Source organism: Pelophylax lessonae, assembly GCF_965119305.1.
Source record: "Pelophylax lessonae genome assembly, chromosome: 13".
Lineage (NCBI taxonomy): Eukaryota > Metazoa > Chordata > Amphibia > Anura > Ranidae > Pelophylax > Pelophylax lessonae.
This window is the reverse complement of record NC_138780.1, coordinates 39,720,741-39,745,054: the sequence shown is the minus strand read 5'-3', so window position 1 is coordinate 39,745,054 and position 24,314 is coordinate 39,720,741.

Below are 24,314 nucleotides of genomic sequence, written 5' to 3'. Positions count from 1 at the left end.
TACAGCCATAACGTAGAGTCATGTTTACTTTGATAGTAATTTTATAACTTCACCACCAGAGGGCATTGTTCCTCATACAGCCATAACGTTGAGTCATATTTACTTTGATAGTAATTTTATAACTTCACCACCAGAGGGCATTGTTCTCATACAGCCATAACGTAGAGTCATGTTTACTTTGATAGTAATTTTATAACTTCACCACCAGAGGGCATTGTCCCGAAACACATAAATTGGTCCTTCTCTTTCCCTTTTACATCCGACTTTGAAAAAGGAGCGTGCGCTGGTTTCCCACCACAGTGCGCATGCTCGGAAACACGTCAGTCATTACGCCGGGAGATCCTGTGGACGAGCATCACGGCCACTGTGCGGCCCAAGCCTCCATCTCACTGCGGTTTCACCCTGCTGTCCAAGCCTCCATCTCACTGCCGTGACACCCTCCACTTCCTGCTGGACAGGAAGAGGAAGAGAGGAGATGATTACAGACCCACAGTGATGACTACAAGCCCCAGCCTCCACACGGACACCGGAAGGACCCATCTTGTCTGCTTATACTTACCTTGATGTAAGTTTTTATTACTTGTTTGCCATATTAAATCTCAGTCTTAACTCAGAGGCGCCTGTTTTCTCTTTTGTTTAGTACCAATAGGTGTCCTTCCTGTCCTAGACTCCTTGTGTAGCTCCCGGTATCCTGTGTACCTGCATTCCCTGGGACCCCTGTGCACTTCATTTTTCCTCATACATATTATTAGTTCTGTGTTCCTGTAGGCTCACCATCCCACTGCTGGATATTCATGTTTCCTTGTAAGCCCCTCACCCCAGAGCAGTAAACATTTTGAATTAGTATCCTGTTTCCTGCCTGCAACACCAGCACCCAGTGCTGCATTATACTCCTATATTTCTGTGAATCCTGAATTCTGTGTTTTCCAGGATCCTTGTCCCTGTGCTTCTATATACCAGGCCAGCTGTAACCTGCATGGGTGCACCATCCAACGTGCAGGCTGCATGGAGCATCCATCCTCCCAACCATACGTGACGGTCTCTGTTCATAACACATAAAGTCGATATTTTGAGAAAAATATGAGAATATAGAAATAGGAGAGGGGCTTTGAGGCATGTGGACTTGTAGTTTTGAAGTGCTTTGGTGCACACTGTTTTGGGGATTTTATTAAATGCAGGGTGCTACTGCAATACGGTACAACAATATTCTATCAAACTGTTGTACTGCTGGACAGTTTGTAAAAAGTTGAGGGCTTCAGCTTTATTTTATTTTAGAAGAGCATCATTTCCTACAGCTTTTAGATCTGTTGTTGCTCCCTGCTAATCCCACTGGTCAGTTCGTGTCTGATACAGACTGGATAAAGAAATTGAGTGTTGCGTGTAACGGAATCGCGACCCACACTGTGTTTGTGGTCTTCCGTCAGTATACCGCTTCCTCCAGTCTTGAACATAGATATCAGATATTCTAGCCGCCCCCCATTCAAAGCTAGCCGACAACTTCGCTTATACAAGCTCTGGAAACTTTTCTTTTATTGAACAGTCTTACACAATTTATACACACATGAGGACATCCCCTTCCTGGTCAATTACCACACCAGGTCACGTGCCTGATTACATTATCCTATGCAGATGAAATTGTATACAAAAATATAATTAACATATTTAAGGAACAACCAACACAAACAGTATACTATTTCTACTCAGCAACTAACAGATGACAGTGATTCAATCACCCTGAGCCAATTAACTAGGAGACTGCCGTCCTCGAGCTCATGAAATACAATACACATTAGCATAAGTGTAAACACAGAACCTATTGTAGATAACGGGTGAGTAAATCAGCACTGTGTTTGTGGGCTTCTGTCAGTATACAGCTTCCTCCAGTCTTAAACATAGATATCAGATATTCTAGCTGCCCCCCCTCCCCATACAAAGCTAGCCGACAACTTAGCTTATACAAGTTCTGGACATCCCCCTCCTGATCAGACTGCCGTCCTCGAGCTCATGAAATACAATACACATTATCATAAGTGTAAACACAGAACCTATTGTAGATAACGGGTGAGTAAATCAGCATATTCAACAATGTGTGGAAGACAGGTGGTTGAGTTGATGATATTAGCATCTGCTATGAGTCTGACCGTGTGAAGCAGTCTTCATATGTTTCTTGAGATATATGGTTGATAAATATTTCTGTCCCATTTGAAGTAATCCAACCCATATTCTCAGTGTCCATTAAGTACCTGTCTTTCACTCCCAGTGACGGTGAGTACCGTCACATCGCATGCATGTGATTCCAACATGCGGTGTTGCTAACCAATTCCATGAGAACTGTACTGTTCCATAACACCACATACAGCTCAAAGGTCTCTCCTAAGCATTTAACTGAAAGGGTCGTTGTTCTCGTAATGTTGTTCTCAAAGTGGCATAAAAGGGGGAGTCCTTCCCTGCTGACCTTGTTGCCATTGGTACATGTCTGCCAGCGCAGTGCCCAGCTTCCCATTCCCTTTGTTTGACAATCTCTTGCCTATTAGCCTTAAAAATGGCCAAAATATTTTTTGAAGATTTGACTTCAATGGGGGATTAGTTAAAGTTTGCACTTTCTGAAACTTATGATGAGTTTGACAAATGGCCCCCAAATCGCACAGCCCCCGAATCAAAATGAAGCACATTCGCTTGACATTTGCATTCCCCATTGACTTCATTTGGGTTTGCATTAAGGTTTGTACTCTCCGAATAGTACATTGAGTTTGATAAACAGCCCCTAAATCAAACCAAAGCATTCGCTCGAGATCCCCCCTCCCCATTGATTTCAATAGGGTTTGAGTTAAGGTTTGCACTTCCTGAAACTTAAGATGAGTTTGACAAACAGCCCTAAAATCAAACCCAAACACGTTTTCTCATGATCCCCCCTCCTTCCCCATTGACTTCAATGGGGTTTGAATTAAGGTTTGCGCTTTTGGAAATTTACGATGAATTTGACAAACAGCCCCCAAATCAAACCCAAGTATATTCGCTCAAGATCCCCCACCCCCCTTCCCCATTGACTTCAATGGGGTTTGAATTAAGGTTTGCGCTTTTGGAAATTTACGAGATGAGTTTGACAAACAGCCCCTAAATCAAACCAAAGTATATTCGCTCAAGATCCCCCCCCTTCCCCATTGACTTCAACGGGGTTTGAATTAAGGTTTGCGCTTTTGGAAATTTACGATGAGTTTTACAAACAGCCCCCAAATCAAACCCAAGTACATTCGCTCATTATTATTATTTCATCCTGCGGTTCCTAGAGATATACAATATATTCATTCTACTGCTATACATTCAGGACCACCTGACCTTTTACTGTCCTGGTTTTGTCTCTTAATGTGTAAAATCATTCCTTTGGTATTGACTGACAAGATGGCTTTATTGAGCCCTGAGAACCTCAGAACCACTGACTTAGGAAGGACGCTGCTATTAACAAGTCAGATCGTTTTACATCGCTTGACAGCATTTTTCATATTTCTAGACACTTTTTAGCAGTGAATGAAAATTGCTTATTTTTTACCTGTTCACTTGTCTGACAGAGGAAACGAAGACGTTATTTGATGGATTTTCATTATGGCTTAGCAGGCCTGGTCTGGGGTGGTTCTCCCTACTGAGACTAAACAAAGCTATTTGCTTATATGGAATATTTTCATTGGTAGGTATACTCCCTGTCTGCCACTAGATGGCACTATTGCCTCCTGTAATCTAGAGATTGCCATTATCGGTATACAGTGGAGAAATACAATGAATTTGTTAAATATAATTTATTTGGGTGACACATTATCAATTACAGTAAAGGCTGGTCAACCAATCATTCGCAGATCTGATTATCCTCGCTTTAGAAAGAAGGATACATTAAAAACAGGTCAGTTTGATGCATTTGTATAGCAACATTTAAAGCAAACATACGCCTAGCAACACTGTAAGTAAAATGAGCCAAGAATGCTTTTATTTTATTATCAAAACTGACAACCCACCTTTATTGTTTTATAATCTTCTACCCAGAGGCAGAAATAAAGAATGCTGCTGCCTTTGTCTATCTGGGCCAGTGGAGCGAGTGGGGCAAGATGTAGATCACAGCCACATCGCTCTTTGCTAACGCACCTCCTATCAGACTGAACAGCAGTCATCCATAGCATTTTTTTTTCAACTAGTAATTAACCACTTAAGCCCCGGAGGATTTGGCTGCTCAAAGACCAGGGCCTATTTTGCGATTCGGCACTGCGTGACTTTAACGGACAATTGCGCGGTCGTGCGACGCTGTACCTAAACGAATTTGACGTCCTTTTTTTCCCACAAACAGGGCTTTATTTTGGTGGTATTTGATCACCTGTGCGATTTTTTGATCATGCGCTATAAACAAAAAAAGAGCGACAATTTTGAAAAAATAACAATATTTTTCACATTTTTTTTATATGAAATTCCCCCCCCCAAAAAAGGGAAAAATCTAAATTTTTTAACATTTTAGGCCAATTTGTTTTCCGCTACATATTTTTGGTACAAAAAAAATTGCAATAAGCGTATTTTGATTGGTTTGCGCAAAAGTTATTGTGTTTACTAACTACGGGAAAGATTTATGTCATTTTTATTGCTTTTTTTTTAACTAGTAAAAAAATCGATCGCGATCTGCGATTTCTTTTTTTGCGGGACTGCGACATTGCGGCGGACAGATCGGACCCCTGACTGACATTTTTTTACACTTTTGGGGGTACCAGTGACGTTACTACTGTAATCAGTGCTATATATATGCACTGTTACTGTCAAAAGGACACTGGCAGGGAAGGGGTTAACTTTATTGGTGATCAAGGGGTTAAGTGTGTCCCTAGTGGCGTGATTCTAACTGTTAGGGGGCGTGGCTTGTTAGATCATAACAGAGACATACGATCCTACATAGCAGGATCGCATAGCCTCTGTCATGATCTGAGGGAGAATGACAGACGGCTGTGTTTACATCAGCCGTCTGTCTTTCTCCCTCTCCTGAACGGGATCGCGAGTGGCCGGCGGACTTTGGAGCCGCTGGTCACATGCACAGGAATGCCCGTGAATGAACGGGGGCGGGAGCGCGCCTCCGGAGGCGCGCGCTCACCCCCTACAGGCTCCTGGGCGAGCGACGTTGTACTACGTCGGTTTGCCCAGGAGAGGCTGACTGCCGCAGTAAATATATTGTGGGCGGTCGGCAAGTGGTTAAAGAACCTAAGGAATTGTCCTTCTCAATATCAACACTTGTTTTCATAGAACCTCATTTGCATGGGAAGATCAGGCAAGTGTTCATTGGTCTGCTGTCATTGATTGTGGGTGTTTCCAAGATTACAACGACGCACATAGCGTGTTTAATTGGAGGAAATCGGGTGTTCAAAATTGTCTGCCATCTTTGAAGGTCAAGAGTTACATATCCTTAGAGTAGAATGCTGACATACAGTATCTCACAAAAGTGAGTACACCCCTCACATTTTTGTAAATGTTTTATTATATCTTTTCATGTGACAACACTGAAGAAATGACACTTTGCTACAATGTAAAGTAGTGAGTGTACAGCTTGTATAACAGTGTAAATTTGCTGTCCCCTCAAAATAACACAGCTATTAATGTCTAAACTGCTGGCAACAAAAGTGAGTACACCCCTAAGTTAAAATGTCCAAATTGGGCCCAATTAGCCATTTTCCCTCCCCGGTGTCTTGTGACTGTTACAAGGTCTCAGGTTTGAATGCAGAGGAGGTGTGCTAAATTTGGTGTTATCGCTCTCACTCTCTCATACTGGTCACTGGAAGTTCAACATGGCACCTCATGGCCAAGAACTCTCTGAGGATCTGAAAAAAAAGAATTGTTGCTCTACATAAAGATGGCCTAGGCTATAAGAAGATTGCCAAGACCCTGAAACTGAGCTGCAGCATTTGTGTCCCAGGTTCTATTCCCGCTAGTGTAGCAGCCAGGCAAACAGCAACTTTCACACATCTGAATCAGGAAAGCAAAGTTTAGGGGACTCCTTTTTTTACAATTTATTGCAGGTTGACTTGGATGGGGACTAGGGAGCCGTGTGAAACTCCAGAAGTTTGCACGGGAATATGAGGACAATATCTGCCTAGTAGCAGCTTCTTAGCACACTCCTCCAAATGCTAAGACATGAAGTGGGCAGCACTGGTACACTATTTGTAATGCCCAAGGCCAGGCAAGCCTTAACCGAATGTAGCAGTGGTTGGCAACAGCACAGTCACTGAGATCCCTTCTCTCTAAAATCAGTACTCATATTGTCCCCTGGGCTTGGATGTCTCCCTCAGACTCCTCTGTAGAACCTACAGATAGGATCCTTAGTGGCACCCCTCTTTTAATTCCCCAGGGGCTGGTAGACAGATGGGCCCCCTTAGATAGCACAACTAATGAGCAGGTGCAATCTTGAGGAATCTCGCCCATCACCATACATCAAATCCGCTTACCAGATGGTGTAGACTACATAAGTCAAACACAAGGCCCGTGGGCCGAATCTGGCTCTCCAGGCCATTTTATGTGGCCCTTGCACCTTTCCTGCAGCTGCGGCACCCCCTTCATCTCTGCCCCCACCTTGTCTCAGCAATCGGCAGCAGAAAGAAGGACATAACTCCTTAGCCAGATCCTGCTTTTTTTTTTCTGTGCAGCCAGGGAGAGGGTCCTCTCTGCCCCTGTCTCAGCAGAAAGGAGGACAGAACTCCTCTGCCAGATCCTGCTCTTTTCTGTGCAGCCAGGGAGAGGGTCCTCTCTGCCTCTGTCTCAGCAGAAAGGAGGACAGAACTCCTCCTACAGATTATGCGCCTCTCTGTGCAGCCACAGTACACTCTTGTCTACGCCTCTCCTGGTCTCAGCACTCAGCAAACTCCCGCCCTCCTCGGGTCCCCCTCCAGATCCTGCACTTTCTCCTTCCCAGCTCCTACCCCAGCTTCTTCCAGACAGCTGGTAAGTGGGTGCACTATGATATATAAGGTTTGGGGACTCTTGACGATATTATTATTATTATTATTATTATTATTATTATTATTATTATTATTATTATACATGATTTGTATAGCGCCAACAGTTTGTGCAGCGCTTTACAATGTTAGGGCAGACAATACAGTTACAATACAATTCAATACAGGAGGAATCAGAGGGCTCTGCTCGTTAGAGCTTACAATCTAAGAGGGAGATTCAAGTAATACAAAAGGTAATAATTGTGGTGGATGAGCTGAGGACGAGAATAAAAGAAGAGTTGTTAGGTGGGGGCAGAATAGGCTTCTCTGAAGAGAAACGTTTTCAAGGATCGCCTAAAAGTGGATAGAGTTGGAGATAATCGGATAGATTAGGGTAGTGTTGCCTTATGAGTTTATGTATAATCTACATTACTGTGTTACCTGATGAGAAGATAGATTAGTGTAAATATATATATGTACGAGATATTGAGTATTGATTTCAAACGGATAAGTATGTTTGAAATGCCAGCCTGCTATTCACATTTAAACACATAAAAGGATAAGTCTGTTTGAAGGACGAGCTGTCTGCTAGCCGGGAGATGGCCTGCTGATATGCCAAATAGTATCACTGTGTAATTAAATTCCTGTGAGCCAGACATCCTGGGGCCAATGCCATAGGGTGAATAGAGCAGGTCATGTCTGCCCTTAATTCATCCTCCATATCAAAGAACTCTCATTAAGATATGCAATGAAGATGGACTATCTGTGGAGGGTTGGACAATGTGCACCGTAGATGAACCTTGCATATCTTAATTTTCAATTTCAGAGCAAACCAACAGGTATAATTAAATTCTCCCTCCAACAGAGAGGAGGGGTTAGCAAGGGGCTGAATTATGCTAAGCTAGGCGAGGAGGAAGTTGTCCAATCCTGAACGAGATACGCCCAGAGTTAGGAACAGGGCAGGATAGCTGAACCAATCAGAATAGCCCTATACAAGTCTATGCGATATAGATCTATATTAGTGAAGGTGGGAATGAGGGGAAGCTCGCTTGCATTATGAAACTCCCATGGGAAGGGTAAATATGGACTTTTAAGGTACACATTGCTTGTCCTCTTTGTGTTGGTAGTGCTGTGTTTGTATATGAGTATCATACTCTATATTTGTTCAGTTAAACTAGGAATATTTTCCATTTTTGTATGTACTATAGATAGATTGTTGTAAATTAATTTAGGCTTCCAGGCAATTTACCAATAAAACTAATATGGCTGTTTTGAAGCTTTCACTCATGGTCAAAGAACTCTCATTTAACCCGAATATTGTCTGAGGTAAATTACATCTCATATCTTCCGGGTAACAGTAGGGAATTCCAAAGGATGGGAGAGGCCCGGGAGAAGTCCTGGAGGTGAGTGATGAGGGAGCTAGAGAGCAATCTGATGTAAGGGGGGGGGGGAGGGTGGGGTGCTGTGGACATCTAGTCTTTCAGATACAACCAGCCCTTTAAGGACAACCATATTTCTGAGGCCACCCGCAATTAAATTGAGTTGGACACCCCTGGTGTAGACCCTCAAATTATAGAGTGATCTAAAAACGCCTTTTAGATGTTTATTGTATTGTTTTCTAATGGCACTTTTCCACTGCAAGTACCGGCTAGTACTGGCTCGGCTCTACTCGGCCCTGCTTGGCCCGGTTTGCTTTTCCACTGCTGGTACCGCATGGTATAGGGTCGGAACGGTTCGGTACGGTACGGTATAGGTTTGCTATTCCACTAAAGTAGTACTAAGTTAAGTGGGTGGGATAACAACGGGGTGGGTGGGATTCTCTGACCAATCAGTGGCTAGTAGTGACTGCATGCAAAGGATTGTGGGATATGGTACCAGTTTGGTACCTGTTGGAACCACAATCGAGTAGGTACTGTTTTTTCAGGGCCGTACCGTACCGTTCGGTTCCATGCAGTGGAAAAGCAAACCTATACCGTACCGTACCGAACCATTTCCGACCCTATACCATGCGGTACCAGCAGTGGAAAAGCACAAAAGGGTGCCGAACCGGTACAGTTCCATGCAGTGGAAAAGCGCCATAACTGTATGGGTGAGGGGATAGTGAAATGACGATAGAGACCTGTGATCCTATATTGAAGGATCACAGGCGCTCTGTGATAATTTCAGAGAGAACCATGGTCTGCTGTGTTTACAACAGCTGACCGTCCTTCTCTCTCAGTGGGGAGCGATCGCGGGTGCCTGGCGGCAATCGGTGCATCCCCGCTGCCTAGTGCCTAGTGGGGGACAGGCGCACCATCAGTGGCGTGTGCTCCACCCCCAGTAGCAAACCCGCCAACTGCTGTACAGGTACGGCGATTCGCCCTGCCGAGCCAGCCTGCCGCAGTATATATGCGACGGGCAGTTGGCAAGTGGTTAAGCTGGTGTTGGGAATCCCCTCTATGCAGATCTATCATTCTCAATGGACACATATGGACGCTATCCTTGTTAAATTATAAATACATTTTTAAGCATCTAGGAGTGCATATATATATATAAAAGTCTTTGTGTCTTCTGGGGCTTAGCTCGGCACACAAGCTCTGACCGTTAAGGGCCTCCAGTGCATGGCCTGCACCATACCCCACAGGATGCATCCTACGCAATCACTAAGAAGAAGGTTGTGAAGAAGGTTCATTCAGAAAATTACAACAGAGGGTTAATGATATACCTTCTTATTAGACTTGTCATCCCTCTAAACACTGTCCTTCAAAAATCTTTAAAATTGCCTGTCCACCTCTATCTCAAATCCCATCAATCATTCCTAATTAAAAGAAATCCCATCATCACCTAGTTTTCTATTTTTACTGAAACGGTGAAATGTAACATCTTTGTATAGTTGGGAACTGCAGGGCATATTGCTTTGTTGAAGAGTCCTATAACCCAACACATTTCAGGAAACCTTTACCTTGTTTGTACCTTGATTTGACTTAGAGAATGTCTCTCATTGCTTTGGTGGTGGTGATTTTGGTCTTTTTGGCTTGACTCTTTGGTGTGATGATATCTACATAGTTCCTGGAAAACCTGACGTAGTTTTTGCAAATGGACATTATACTCCAAAAGTGACTGCGACCATAATCTGCTTTCACAGCCCCATGCATTGCCAATCAGAGCGGAATAAACATAAAGCAGCTTAGATAGGAGCCTAGAGCCCATTGGATGTCCAGAAGCGCCAGCTACAACTTCTATGCTCCTACAGTAAACTAGAGGCAGGGGCGCACGGCGCACCTACAAGGGTCGCAATTGCGACCTGACCCCATGCTCCAGGGGGCCAGTGCAGCTCCCCTGTACACCTGGATAGGAGGGGCGGCATATAGAAGAACTGATGCCCTGCAGGAAGAAAATGTAGGGGATCGGTTCTTCTACAGTATATGCTGCCGGACCGCTCCTCTTATCCAGGTGCTGCTGTCCCTGGGCCATAAAAATAAAACAAAACATATATAAATATTCTGGACCGGAAGATTTACCCCCTTAATGACCAGGCCATATTTTGCGATTCGGCACTGCGTTATTTTAACGGAAAATTGCGCGGTCGTGCGACGCTGTACCTAAATAAAATTGATGCCCCTTTTTTCCCCACAAATAGAGCTTTCTTTTTGTGGTATTTGATCACCTGTGTGATTTTTATTTTTTGAGCTATAAACAAAAAAATAGAGACAATTCTGAAAAAAAAAAAAAAACCCATTAATCTTTAAATATTAATATTAATAATTAAATAAATAATAATAATTAAATAATTAATTAATAATATTAATTCATATTTTTCACATTCTGCTCTATGAGATTCCCATTAAAAAAAAAAATTCAAAATCTAAATTTTTTTAACATTTTAGGCCAATTTGTTTTCTGCTACATATTTTTAAGGTAAAAAAATTTGCAATAAGCGTATTTTGATTGGTTTGCGCAAAAGTTATCGCGTCTACTAACTATGTTTTTTTTTTTTTTTTCTACTGGCGGCGATCAGCAATTTTTAGCGGGACTGCGAAATTGCGGCAGGCAGATCGGACCCCTGACTGCCATTTTTGACACTTTTGGAGGGACCAGTGACATTACTACAGTAATCAGTGCTAAAAATATGCACTGTCACTGTAATAATGACACTGGCAGGGAAGGGGTTAACATTGTGGGCGATTAAGGGGTTAAATGTAATCCTAGGGGAGTGATTATAACTGTGGAGGGGCGGGGCTTGTGAAATGATCACAGAGACCTGTGATCCTATATAGCAGGATCACAGGAGCTCTGTGATCATTCCAGGGAGAAGAACGGTCAGCTGTGTTTACAACAGCCGACCGTTCTTCTCTCTCAGCGGGGAGAGATCGCGGGTGTCAGGCGGCAATCGGAGCCGCTTGACCCGTGCATCAAAGTCCCCGCAGACAAGCGGAGGGGGGAGCATGCCCCCGGTGGCACGCGCTCGCCCCCTAGCTCCCTGCCCGTGACCGACGTAGACCTACGTTGGTTTGCCTGGGGGAGCCACACTGCCACAGTAAATACATGGCATGTGGTCGGCAACCGGTTAATAACCACATTACACCCATTGAAACCTGAATGCAAAATGCTCCTTGTAGTGAGAACAATAATCAACCCTTTGTACCCCTTCCTGGGAGGCATTGCAGCTTCTGTATCGTGTGACAGATGTCATTGGCTCTCAGAGCCATCACATGATCGAGAACCCATTCCGCTGGCTCCCGATCAGAAGCTTTGACTTAGTGCCGGTTCACACTACTCCGACTTGTCAGGCAACTTGGTCGCCTGACAAGTCGTGCTCCATTCTGTGCTATGGGAACCGTTCTAATAGGAGCGACACAAGTCGCTCCGACTTAGAAAAAGGTTCCTGCACTACTTTTGTCCGAAGTTGGAGCGACTTGCATTGACTTCCATTATGTGAAGTCCGTGCAAGTCGCGCCAAAGTCGTGTCGCCATAGTGTGAACCGACTCTAAAGGCCCGTACACACGATAAGAAAATTGGAAGTAAAATTTCGTCCGACGAACGATCTGCCGATTTTCAGATTGTTAGTATAGTGCTTTCGACAGCAGATTATGAATTTTCGGAAAAACTGGATGTGCAGGCTATGAAATATTTATCGTACGTGAACACAAGGTTCAATTTTTGTTTAATCAGTACAGTTTTCATCCGAAAAAAATCATAAGAGCAAGACTAGGCATGCTCCGAAATGAAAGAACACATACAAAACAATTCAACACATGACATCACTTCTGAAGTTGAATTCTGTCTTACAAGAATGTTCCTATGAAAGTAACCTCTTAATTAACCCTTGCTCCAGAGAGTCCCGGCACGGCTTTGGGACAAAAAGGTAGTCCCAAATAAGTTCACCACACAACCAGTCTCTAAACTTTTCGACTAGGAGCATGACTTCCCTGGGAGCATAAGGGTAGTCGTAGCCATACTCCAATGCCACCTTCTTTTGCATCCACCGCTGCATCCTAGATAACCTGGGAAGGGTTCTCCGGTTACCTCTCCCTGGTGGAGAAAATGGGGTGTGCACTCTTTGGATCATCTCCTCATAGGCCGTGTTTTGATCCCTGGCAATGTTGCCCGGTGGGGTGAGGTCTGGAGCCCTTGTGACATAGGCATCACAAAACCCCAATTTCTGGGCCAGTTCCCCTCTTTCAATGGCCTCCTGAGCTTCCCGATCTAGGGGTACAACAACTTCGGGACCAGGGGAGCTGCTTCCAGTCTCTGATCCCCATTCCCACTCAGTCTCCTATATGGATCCCCAGTCATCCATACCTTCTTCCAGGGAGCCATGTCTCATGTAGAAGGATGGGGAATCCACTCTAACAGGGCATTTCTCACCCTCACTACTGGAGTTGGAAGAAGACACCTGGGCAACTTCTGTCTGGACAGGCTGGGGAATTCTTATAGGGGCGGATACCATTATGGTCCTGACTGACAGTACTTCTGGTCCGGTCCCTACTGTTTGGTTGGACATGGATCCCCTCCCTATGGAGCTCTGCGACCAAACTCCCTTCCCGCAGACTGTAAGCCCACCAACTGCAGGCAGGGCCTCCATCTGCATCATCAGCCTGAAGATGCCTCTTCCTGCTCCGCAGAGGAACTTTGAATCGTTCCCCATCACCTCCTGAGTGAGGCCTGTCTTCCACATAACTGTCAGCTTCTTGGGACTGCCCTCACTCTTCTCTTCTCTGCCCTGAGCAGCAAATCACCACATTGCCCACATTGAACCCATGCCTGCACCCTCAGAGTAACAGTGGCACACTGGGGACATACCACTCCAAGGAACTCCCAACCTCCTCCAGTGCACAACGCTGGGATGCCTGATTGGGCTTCCAAAACTGCCCTATGAGAAGCCTCTCACAGGAGCCAGTGGGGATACTTCTCCCCTCAGCAGGCACATCTGGAAGCCCTGACACCCTAGCTAAATAGATCACAGCCCTGCTGTTAGGCAGACAAGGCCCACTATACATTTACCTTGCACCTACCTGTCGGGTGCTACACATGCAACAAAAAAAACGAAAGAAAATTTGTCCGATAATCTCGTGTGTACGAGGCTTAAAGTGGAGTTCCACCCATTTTAGTAACTTTAGATGTATGTAATCCCCTTTAAAACTACTTTTACCAATGGAAACTTTTTTTTTTGCTAGGAAATACCTTATTTTCTTCAATATTCATCCTCTCCTCACTTCCGGGTTCGGATTACGTCATTCGGCGATTCGCAGGGGGTGCTGGGATGTATCTCATGGCATGAAATCTCGCATTATTACACAGGAGCCCTGAGCTGTACTGTTTGTATTGAGGCCATGCTCTGCCCCGCCTCCTCTCAGTGAGCTGTACTGTATGTATTGTATTGAGGCCATGCTCTGCCCCGCCTCCGCCCTGCCTCCTCTCAGTGAGCGAGGACTGAAAGCATTATATCCTCACTGAGCTCACCGAGAGAAGGCGGGGCGGAGGCGGGGCAGAGCACGGCCTCAATACAATACATACAGTACAGCTCACTGAGAGGAGGCTGGGCGGAGGCGGGGCAGAGCACGGCCTCAATACAAACAGTACAGCTCAGGACACCTGTGTAATAATGCGAGATTTCATGCCATGAGATACATCCCAGCACCCCCTGCGAATCGCCGAATGACGTAATCACCGATCGGCGGCCGGACCCGGAAGTGAGGAGAGGATGAATATTGAAGAAAATAAGGTATTTCCTAGCAAAAAAAAAAAAAAAAAGGTTTCCATTGGTAAAAGTAGTTTCAAAGGGGATTACATACATCTATGTAATCCAAGTTATTAAAGATGGGTGGAACTCCACTTTAAGAGTTGTCAGTGAGCCGGGAGCGCGCAGTGAGCAAGCTCTCAGTACACAAATGTTGTGCCACCGTTGGACGCATATGTGCGGCGGCTGGGTGTTAATGCGCATCTTTCTTCCTGCGCTGATTTGTGATACGTGGTCAGGAAGGAGCTAGGAATGCACAAACTTGTGAATTTCCAGTTCTCAGTCCCATTGTCAAACAGGCAAACCTGTCACAGAGTTATTGTCGAGTGACACTTACCGACGCTGCTATATTTGGTCTGGAGATCTAAGCTTCAAAAAACTCATGAAATGAATTTATCTAAAAGCATTAAAAATGTTTTGGTGTCTTTCTTGAGTCGAGTCAGCAGGGGGCAGTGTTGTGCTTTATTTATACACCGCTATCCCCAGACATAAAAGCTCCAATGTTAGCCGGAGAAATAAGGCGCAGAGCTGCGATTTCTTTGTAAATAGGCCCCTTAATTATTATACATTTAAGAATAATTTTGAATTTCCTCTGTCGGTGAAAACAACAACTGTCCACCTGTGGGATGATTATCAATGTACTGACTGAGTCAGAAATATGTATTCTGTTCCCTCTGATGCCGGAGAGACATTGCCGAGGAAGACATTAGAAGATATAATAGAGTTAAATAGGATGACACTAAGCACAGTGTGAGGACAGCAGAGGACTAAACACCAGAGAGGTTGGGTTCACACAGATGTTTGATGCATAGATCATGCAGACGTGTGCTCTGGACCAGTTTTCAGGTCACGCTGCTACCGGTTCATCAGCAATAGGAAACGTCTAATGTGGCCTGAACTCTGCATGTCATGTTTAGATCAGCTATACCCAACCAATGAGAGTGCGTACGTCTTTGTACACCCTTTCCTTAGGGGGCTCTGCAAGGATAAGACTGCAGACATCCAATAGGAGAGGGTCAGAGATTGTGGATATACTACAGGAGATGGTCAGAGACTGTGGACATGCTACAGGTGATTGTCAGAGACTGCAAACATGCTACAGGAGATGGTCAGAGACTGCAGACATGCTACAGGTGATGGTCAGAGACTGCAAACATACTACAGGTGATGGTCAGAGACTGAAAACATACTACAGGTGATGGCCACAGACTGTAAACATGCTACAGGTGATGGTCTGAGACTGTTGACATGCTACAAGTGATGGTCAGAGACTGCAAACATGCTACAGGTGATCGTCAGAGACTGTGGACATGGTACAGGTGATGGTCAGAGACTACAGACATGCTACAAGTGATAGTCAGAGACTGTAGACCTATTACAGGTGATGGTCAAAGACTGTGGACATGATACAGGTGATGGTCAAAGACTGTGGACATGCTACAGGTGATGGTCTGAGACTGTGGACACACTACAGGTGATGGTCTGAGACTGTGGACATGCTACAGGTGATGGTCTGAGACTGTGGACATACTACAGGTGATGGTCAGAGACTGTGGACATACTACAGGTGATGGTCAGAGACTGTGGACATGCTACAGGTGATGGTCTGAGACTGTGGACATGCTACAGGTGATGGTCAGAAACTGTGGATATGCTACAGGTGATGGTCAGAGACTGTGGACATGCTACAGGTGATTGTCAGAGACTGCGAACATGCTACAGGTGATTGTCAGAGACTGCGAACATGCTACATGTGATGGTCAGAGACTGCAAACATACTACAGGTGATGGTCAGAGACTGAAAACATACTACAGGTGATGGTCAGATACTGTGGACATGCTACAGGTGATGGTCAGAGACTGTAGACCTATTACAGGTGATGGTCAGAGACTGTGAACATGCTACAGGTGATGGTCAAAGACTGTGGACACACTGCAGGTGATGGTCTGAGACTGCAGACATGCTACAAGTGATAGTCAGAGACTGTAGACCTATTACAGGTGATGGTCAGAGACTGTGAACATGCTACAGGTGATTGTCAGAGACTGCGAACATGCTACAGGTGATGGTCAGAGACTGCAGACATACTACAGGTGATGGTCAGAGACTGCAGACATACTACAGGTGATGGTCAGAGACTGCAGACATACTACAGGTGATGGTCAGAGACTGCAGAAATATTACAGGTGATGGTCAGAGACTGTGGAAATGCTACAGGTGATGGTCAGAGACTGCAGACATATTACAGGTGATGGTCAGAGACTGCAGACATACTACAGGTGATGGTCAGAGACTGTGGACATCAGGGCTGGCCCAAGACATTGTGCTGCCTAGGTCCAAGAATGAACTGCTGCCCCGCTCCCCCCCTAGGACAAAATAAATAATTTACGCCCACCAAAAAGCCCCGACATCCATTATTTTATATCATGATATTTAAAGCTAAAATGAAATTAATTAGGAATCCAGATTTACATGCAACAGCACCTTTTTTTTTTAGGGGCTGCAGGGTGCGGGGAGGGGGTTGTTAAGAGACTTCTTTGTGGGAAAAAGGGACAAAAAAAACAAAAAAAAAAAACAGTAATAGTTTTATTAAATATGAAATGTAGAAAATATTATATATAATGTTATCGTCTTCCATACCTCATCACCGGGCCGGTCCACCAAACACCCACTGTCTGTCTTCTTCGTCTGAAGCGTACAGGAGACGGTCAGAGACTGCAGACATGGTACAGAAGATTGTCAGAGACTGCAGACGTAGTATAGGAGACGGTCAGAGACTGTGGACATACTACAGGAGATGGACAGAGACTGCAGACATAGTACAGCAGATGGCCAGAGACTGCAGACATAGTACAGGAAACGGTCAGAGACTGCAGACATTCTACAGGAGAAGGTCAGAGACTGCAGACATGGTACAGGAGATGGTCAGAGACTGCAGACATTCTACAGTAGACGGTCAGAGACTGCAGACATGGTACAGAAGATTGTCAGAGACTGCAGACATGGTACAGAAGATTGTCAGAGACTGCAGACGTAGTACAGGAGACGGTCAGAGACTGTGGACATACTACAGGAGATGGACAGAGACTGCAGACATAGTACAGCAGATGGCCAGAGACTGCAGACATAGTACAGGAGATGGACAGAGACTGCAGACATACTACAGGAGACGGTCAGAGACTGCAGACATAGTACAGGAGATGGTCAGAGACTGCAGACATAGTACAGGAGATGGTCAGAGACTGCAGACATACTACAGGAGACGGTCAGAGACTGCAGACATGGTACAGGAGATGGTCAGAGACTGCAGACATAGTACAGGAGATGGTCAGAGACTGCAGACATACTACAGGAGACGGTCAGAGACTGCAGACATAGTACAGAAGATTGTCAGAGACTGCAGATGTAGTACAGGAGACGGTCAGAGACTGTGGACATACTACAGGAGATGGACAGAGACTGCAGACATAGTACAGGAGATGGTCAGAGACTGCAGACGTAGTACAGCAGACGGTCAGAGACTGTGGACATACTACAGGAGATGGACAGAGACTGCAGACATAGTACAGGAGATGGTCAGAGACTGCAGACGTAGTACAGCAGACGGTCAGAGACTACAGACATACAAGAGGCAGCAATCCTGGGAATATGTTACATAAGACTGCTAGAGCCCACAGTCAGTACAGCATTTTCCTAACCAATGCTCCCATTCACTCCTCTGACTGCTGGGCTGCGGGGGTCACAAAACAAGCAGCGCAGTGTTCCCCGGATAAGTGTGATCTCCTACAAGCTGGAGCCCTGTGAGTTCTATACACAGCAGGATGGGACACTCCCAGGAACATTTCCCTTTTGCTGGACATCACAAAATGGGCTCAGTGCCACCCAGGAATAAACGATCAGCGCCCCCATCTGGATATACGAAGGATAGTTGCAGGAAGGAATACGAAGGAATGTTGCAGTGTCATTGTGAGCCATCCTGATTGTCACACGGCTTATTTTTTTCTGATTATTTCTGTCCATCCAGTCCTGAGATTTACACAGCTCAACTGCAGAAAACACTCCTGTCTGTCAGGGCAGGAGACTGGATTTTTCTCTGCTGCAGTTACAGGTCTTGTCCCTCCCCAAGCCTGAGACGACATAAAAAAAAGGAGACTGAGGAGGTCATCTCTCTGCTCTCTCCTTCTATCAGCATGCTACTTGGTAGCACAGGAGCATAATTGCTACTTCTCCCTCTCCCAGTCTGAACTCTGCTGCATAGAATTTTGCAAGGGTCTGATACAGGTCAAATTCAGGTACTTCGACTACTTGCATATGAAGCTGAATTTTAATCTTGTGTTGCCTTCCCTGGTTCCTCCTTTCCCCCTCATCAAAATGCGAATGACATTTTTTAAATAAAACGTTTCCATTTTTCATGAATTTCCCTATTTTATACGCAGTGACATAATCACTGGGTCTCTGTGCATCTCTATGCAATGGAGGCAGACCATGGCTAATAGGAGGGGCCAATGGGGGGCTGTACATAGCTTCCTGAAAAACGTCACAGCACCCTGCCTCTGTGCTCTAAGATGACCAGATTTTAAAATGAAATCCAGGGACATATTTTATTTTATTTTATTGGCAAATGGCACAGGACTGCATAATACACAGAGTGCTGGCTACAGGACTACATAATACACAGAGTGCTGGGCACAGGACTACATAATACACAGAGCACTGGGCACAGGACTGCATAATACACAGAGTGCTGGGCACAGGACTGCATAATACACAGAGTGCTGGGTACAGGACTGCATAATACACAGAGTGCTGGGCACAGGACTGCATAATACACAGAGTGCTGGGCACAGGACTGCATAATACACAGAGTGCTGGGTACAGGACTGCATAATACACAGAGCGCTGGGCACAGGACTGCATAATACACAGAGTGCTGGGCACAGAACTGCATAATACACAGAGTGCTGGCTACAGGACTGCATAATACACAGAGCACTGGGCACAGGACTACATAATACACAGAGCGCTGGGCACAGGACTACATAATACACAGAGTGCTGGGCACAGGACTGCATAATACACAGAGTGCTGGGTACAGGACTGCATAATACACAGAGCGATGGGCACAGGACTACATAATACACAGAGTGCTGGGCACAGAACTGCATAATACACAGAGTGCTGGCTACAGGACTGCATAATACACAGAGCACTGGGCACAGGACTACATAATACACAGAGTGCTGGGCACAGGACTGCATAATACACAGAGTGCTGTGCACAGGACTGCATAATACACAGAGTGCTGGGCACAGGACTGCATAATACACAGAGTGCTGGGTACAGGACTGCATAATACACAGAGTGCTGGGCACAGGACTGCATAATACACAGAGTGCTGGGCACAGGACTGCATAATACACAGAGTGCTGGGCACAGGACTGCATAATACACAGAGTGCTGGGCACAGGACTGCATAATACACAGAGTGCTGGGTACAGGACTGCATAATACACAGAGTGCTGGGCACAGGACTGCATAATACACAGAGTGCTGGGCACAGGACTGCATAATACACAGAGTGCTGGGTACAGGACTGCATAATACACAGAGCGCTGGGCACAGGACTGCATAATACACAGAGTGCTGGGCACAGAACTGCATAATACACAGAGTGCTGGCTACAGGACTGCATAATACACAGAGCACTGGGCACAGGACTACATAATACACAGAGCGCTGGGCACAGGACTACATAATACACAGAGTGCTGGGCACAGGACTGCATAATACACAGAGTGCTGGGTACAGGACTGCATAATACACAGAGCGATGGGCACAGGACTACATAATACACAGAGTGCTGGGCACAGAACTGCATAATACACAGAGTGCTGGCTACAGGACTGCATAATACACAGAGCACTGGGCACAGGACTACGTAATACACAGAGCACTGGGCACAGGACTGCATAATACACAGAGCGCTGGGCACAGGACTGCATAATACACAGAGCGCTGGGCACAGGACTGCATAATACACAGAGCGCTGGGTACAGGACTAAATAATATTTAGGAGGGTGTTAGATATAGAGGTTTGCCGGAAAAAAAAAACATTAAAAAAATGGTGTGGGGTCCCCCCCAAAATCCATACCAGACCATTATCCTGAGTATGCAGCCTGGCAGGTCAGAAAAGGGGGGTGAGCGAGCGCCCCCCCGAACCATACCAGGCCACATGTCGATGGCATGTGGCCGGGTAAAGTTTGGGGGGGGGGTGCGCTTGCTCGTCCCCACTACTTTCCTGGCCTGCCGGGCTGCATACTCAGGATAATGGTCTGGTATGGATTTTTTTTTTTATTTGGGCGTGGGGTTACTCCTAAAATCCACACCAGACCCAAAAGGCCTGGTATGGATTGGGGGGAACCCATGCTGTTTTTCCCCCCTGAATTTTCTATTGCCAGCATTGTTTTGATCACATGGGGAAGCCCGTTGACAGCTGATGAGTCATTGATTGTTAACACGCACAACTCCTGGGGCACGCTCTGTGACGGGTATGTCCTTTGGGCACAGCTGACCACAGATGGTGGTAAATGGCCAATCACATCAGCAGTACTTTCTTTACAAGCAGGGCTGTCTTTAACGCAGGGCAAAAGGGGCAGCTGCCCCGGTCATTGTTGTGGGACCCAAAGCAGCTGCCCCTTGAGCCCACAAATAATTGATAAGTGGATTTAAGAGGGACCAAGAAAATGTTTGCCCAGGGTCCAATCAATGTTAAAGAGGGCCCTGTTTATAAGTTGTGTCTGGAGGAAAGGAGAGTCAATTACCGGCAAGGCTGACAGGGCACACTGTTTACACTAATAATCAGGGCATTGATCAGTACCAATCAGTGCAAACAACAAAAACATAAGCACTCTATAGGCTGAGAAGAGGAGGGCATATGCAGGACTAATTTCTGGTTAAAATGTCCATAAAGTTCAAGCATGGGCTGATTGCTGGACCATGGAGAAATACTGGCTGTAGAAGGCTGCAGGCTCTGATGGGAGCTAGAAGGAACTCTGTGGAAATGTGCAACAAAAGAGAAAGGAGAGCAGCGCCATCTAAGTGCTGTATAAAAGATGCGTTTAACAACAACAGACAAATGCAAACTCACAGGATGGGCATGATAAACCGGCATGTAAAGGGTTCATCCACTCCAGTGGGAGGAAGAGCAGCTGGGATGCGGGGAATCTTCGCTGGTTCCGGCTGTACTTGTGGCTCCCAGTACTTCCGGGTACGCGGTGTCCCTCAGAGAAGAGCCGCTAACTTCACTTCCAGGTAGAAGGTGGAGTGGGAGGTGCGCGCGTTCGAAGCATGCGTGCTTCTTTCTTCTTCTGATTGCCTGAGGATGAAGCACACATGCTTCGAATGCGCGCACCTCCCACTCCACCTTCTACCTGGAAGTGAAGTTAGCGGCTCTTCTCTGAGGGACACCGCGTACCCGGAAGTGCTGGGAGCCACACGTACAGCCGGAACCAGCGAAGATTCCCAGCATCCCCGCTGCTCTTCCTCCCACTGGATTGGATGAACCCTTTACATGCCGGTTTATCATGTCCATCCTGTGAGTTTGCATTTGTCTGTTGTTGTTAAACGCATCTTTTATACAGCACTTAGATGGCGCTGCTCTCCTTTCTCTTTTGTTGCACAGTACCAATCAGTGCAGCTGACAAGTGCCCATCATTGCTGCCCAAAAGTGTCACCTAATCAATGCCCATCAGTGCAGCTTATCAGTGCTCATCAGTGCAGCCTCATCAGTCCTCAATAGTGCCTCCTAATCAGTGCTGCTTATCAGTGACCATTGGTGCCCATCAGTGCAGCCTCATCAGTCCTCATCGGTGCCTCCTAATCAGTGCTGCTTATTAGTGACCATTGGTGTCCATCAGTGCAGCCTCATCAGTGCCTCCTAATCAGTGCTGCTTATCAGTGACCAATGGTGCCCATCAGTGCAGCCTCATCAGTGCCTCCTAATCAGTGCTGCTTATCAGTGACCAATGGTGCCCATCAGTGCAGCCTTATCAGTGCTTCCTAATCAGTGCTGCTTATTAGTGCCCATTGGGGCCCATCAGTGTAGCCTCATCAGTGCTTATCAGTGCCTCCTAATCAGTGCTGCTTATCAGTGACCAATGGTGCCCATGAGTGCAGCCTCATCAGTGCCTCCTAATCAGTGCTGCTTATTAGTGCCCATTGGTGCCCATCAGTGTAGCCTCATCAGTGCTCATCAGTGCCTCCTAATCAGTGCTGCTTATCAGTGACCAATGGTGTCCATCAGTGCAGCCTCATCAGTGCCTCCTAATCAGTGCTGCTTATCAGTGACCATTGGTGCCCATCAGTGTAGCCTCATCAGTGCTCATCATTGCCTCCAGGGGCGTAACTACAGGGGTTGCAGGGGTTGCAATCGCTACCGGGCCCCATGCTCCAGGGGGCCCGGTAGCAAACCAGTGGGTGAACTTCTAGGATCTCAAAGGTCACATTTGCGACCGGGCCCTGGCATTTCACCACCGTGGGGAGGCCCCAAGATTGCAGGAAGGGGGCCCACTGCAGAACTTGTGAAAGGATCCTGATGCGGGACCATAATAAAAGGCCATGCAATGAGAGTAAAGAGCCCCAGGATTAGTGGGAAGAGCACCGGGCTTGAAGGGAAGGGCCCCGGCCAGGGGTCTGGGGGGCCCTTCATGGTTTCTTGCATCGGGGCCCTGAAGGTTCTAGTTACGCCTCTGATTGCCTCCTAATCAGTACTGCTTATCAGTGACCAATGGTGCCCATCAGTGCAGCCTCATCAGTGCCTCCTAATCAGTGCTGCTTATTAGTGCCCATTGGTGCCCATCAGTGTAGCCTAATCAGTGCTCACCAGTGCCTCCTAATCAGTGCTGCTTATCAGTGACCAATGGTGCCCATCAATGCAGCCTGATCAGTGCCTCCTAATCAGTGCTGCTTATTAGTGACCATTGGTGCCCATCATTGTAGCCTCATCAGTGCCTTCTAATCAGTGCTGCTTATCAGTGACCAATGGTGCCCTTCAGTGCAGCCTCATCAGTGCCTCCTAATCAGTGCTGCTTATCAGTGACCATTGGTGCCCATCAGTGTAGCCTCATCAGTGCCTCCTAATTAGTGCTGCTTATCAGTGACCAATGGTGCCCATCAGTGCAGCCTCATCAGTGCCTCCTAATCAGTGCTGCTTATCAGTGACCATTGGTGCCCATCAGTGTAGCCTCATCAGTGCCTCCTCATCAGTGCAAATCAGTGAAGGAGAAAAATTACTTATTTACAAAATTTTAATTTTAATTTTTGCCTCATCAGTGCCTCCTAATCAGTGCTGCTTATTAGTGCCCATTGGTGCCCATCAGTGTAGCCTAATCAGTGCTGCTTATCAGTGACCAATGGTGCCCATCAGTGCAGCCTCATCAGTGCCTCCTAATCAGTGCTGCTTATCAGTGACCATTGGTGCCCATCAGTGTAGCCTCATCAGTGCCTCCTCATCAGTGCAAATAAGTGAAGGAGAAAAATTACTTATTTGCAAAATTTTATAACAGAAACTAGGACATTTTTCAATTTTTTTTTATCAGTGGGGATTAAATATCACTAGAAGAAATCTCGATCTGTCTCACGAAAATGAAAAAAAAATTGAATGGGTACAGTGTGGCATGACCGTGCAATTGTCATTCAAGGTGCGACAGCGCTGAAAGCGGAAAATTGAACTGGGCAGGAAGGGGGTGAGAAGTGCCGGTAATGAAGTGGTTAAAGTAAGGAAAACGCTTTGTATTTGGCTAAACCTTTCCTGCACTCTGCAGGTTCTGTGCCCCGTATAGGTTACAATAGAGCAGGTGGCACCCCCTCTCTATAGTGCTGCACCCCATTGTACACAGACAGTCTCCTATACATCACACCACAGCGCCTGGCGGCAGAAGCGGCGCTCTCCTATACGAAGCGCTCACACTCACTACAGATTCCTCTAATTAATTCTGCATCAGCAGAACAGATGGCAGGTGGAAATGCGTCGCGCTGCACACGGTTAATAGCGAAGCGTCTAATCAGCAGCCAGCCTTCTAACCCACCCCAAAAAACGGCAAGGCTTTTCTCCGGCACATTCGTACCGAGGATCCCCCCTCCCAGCCCCCT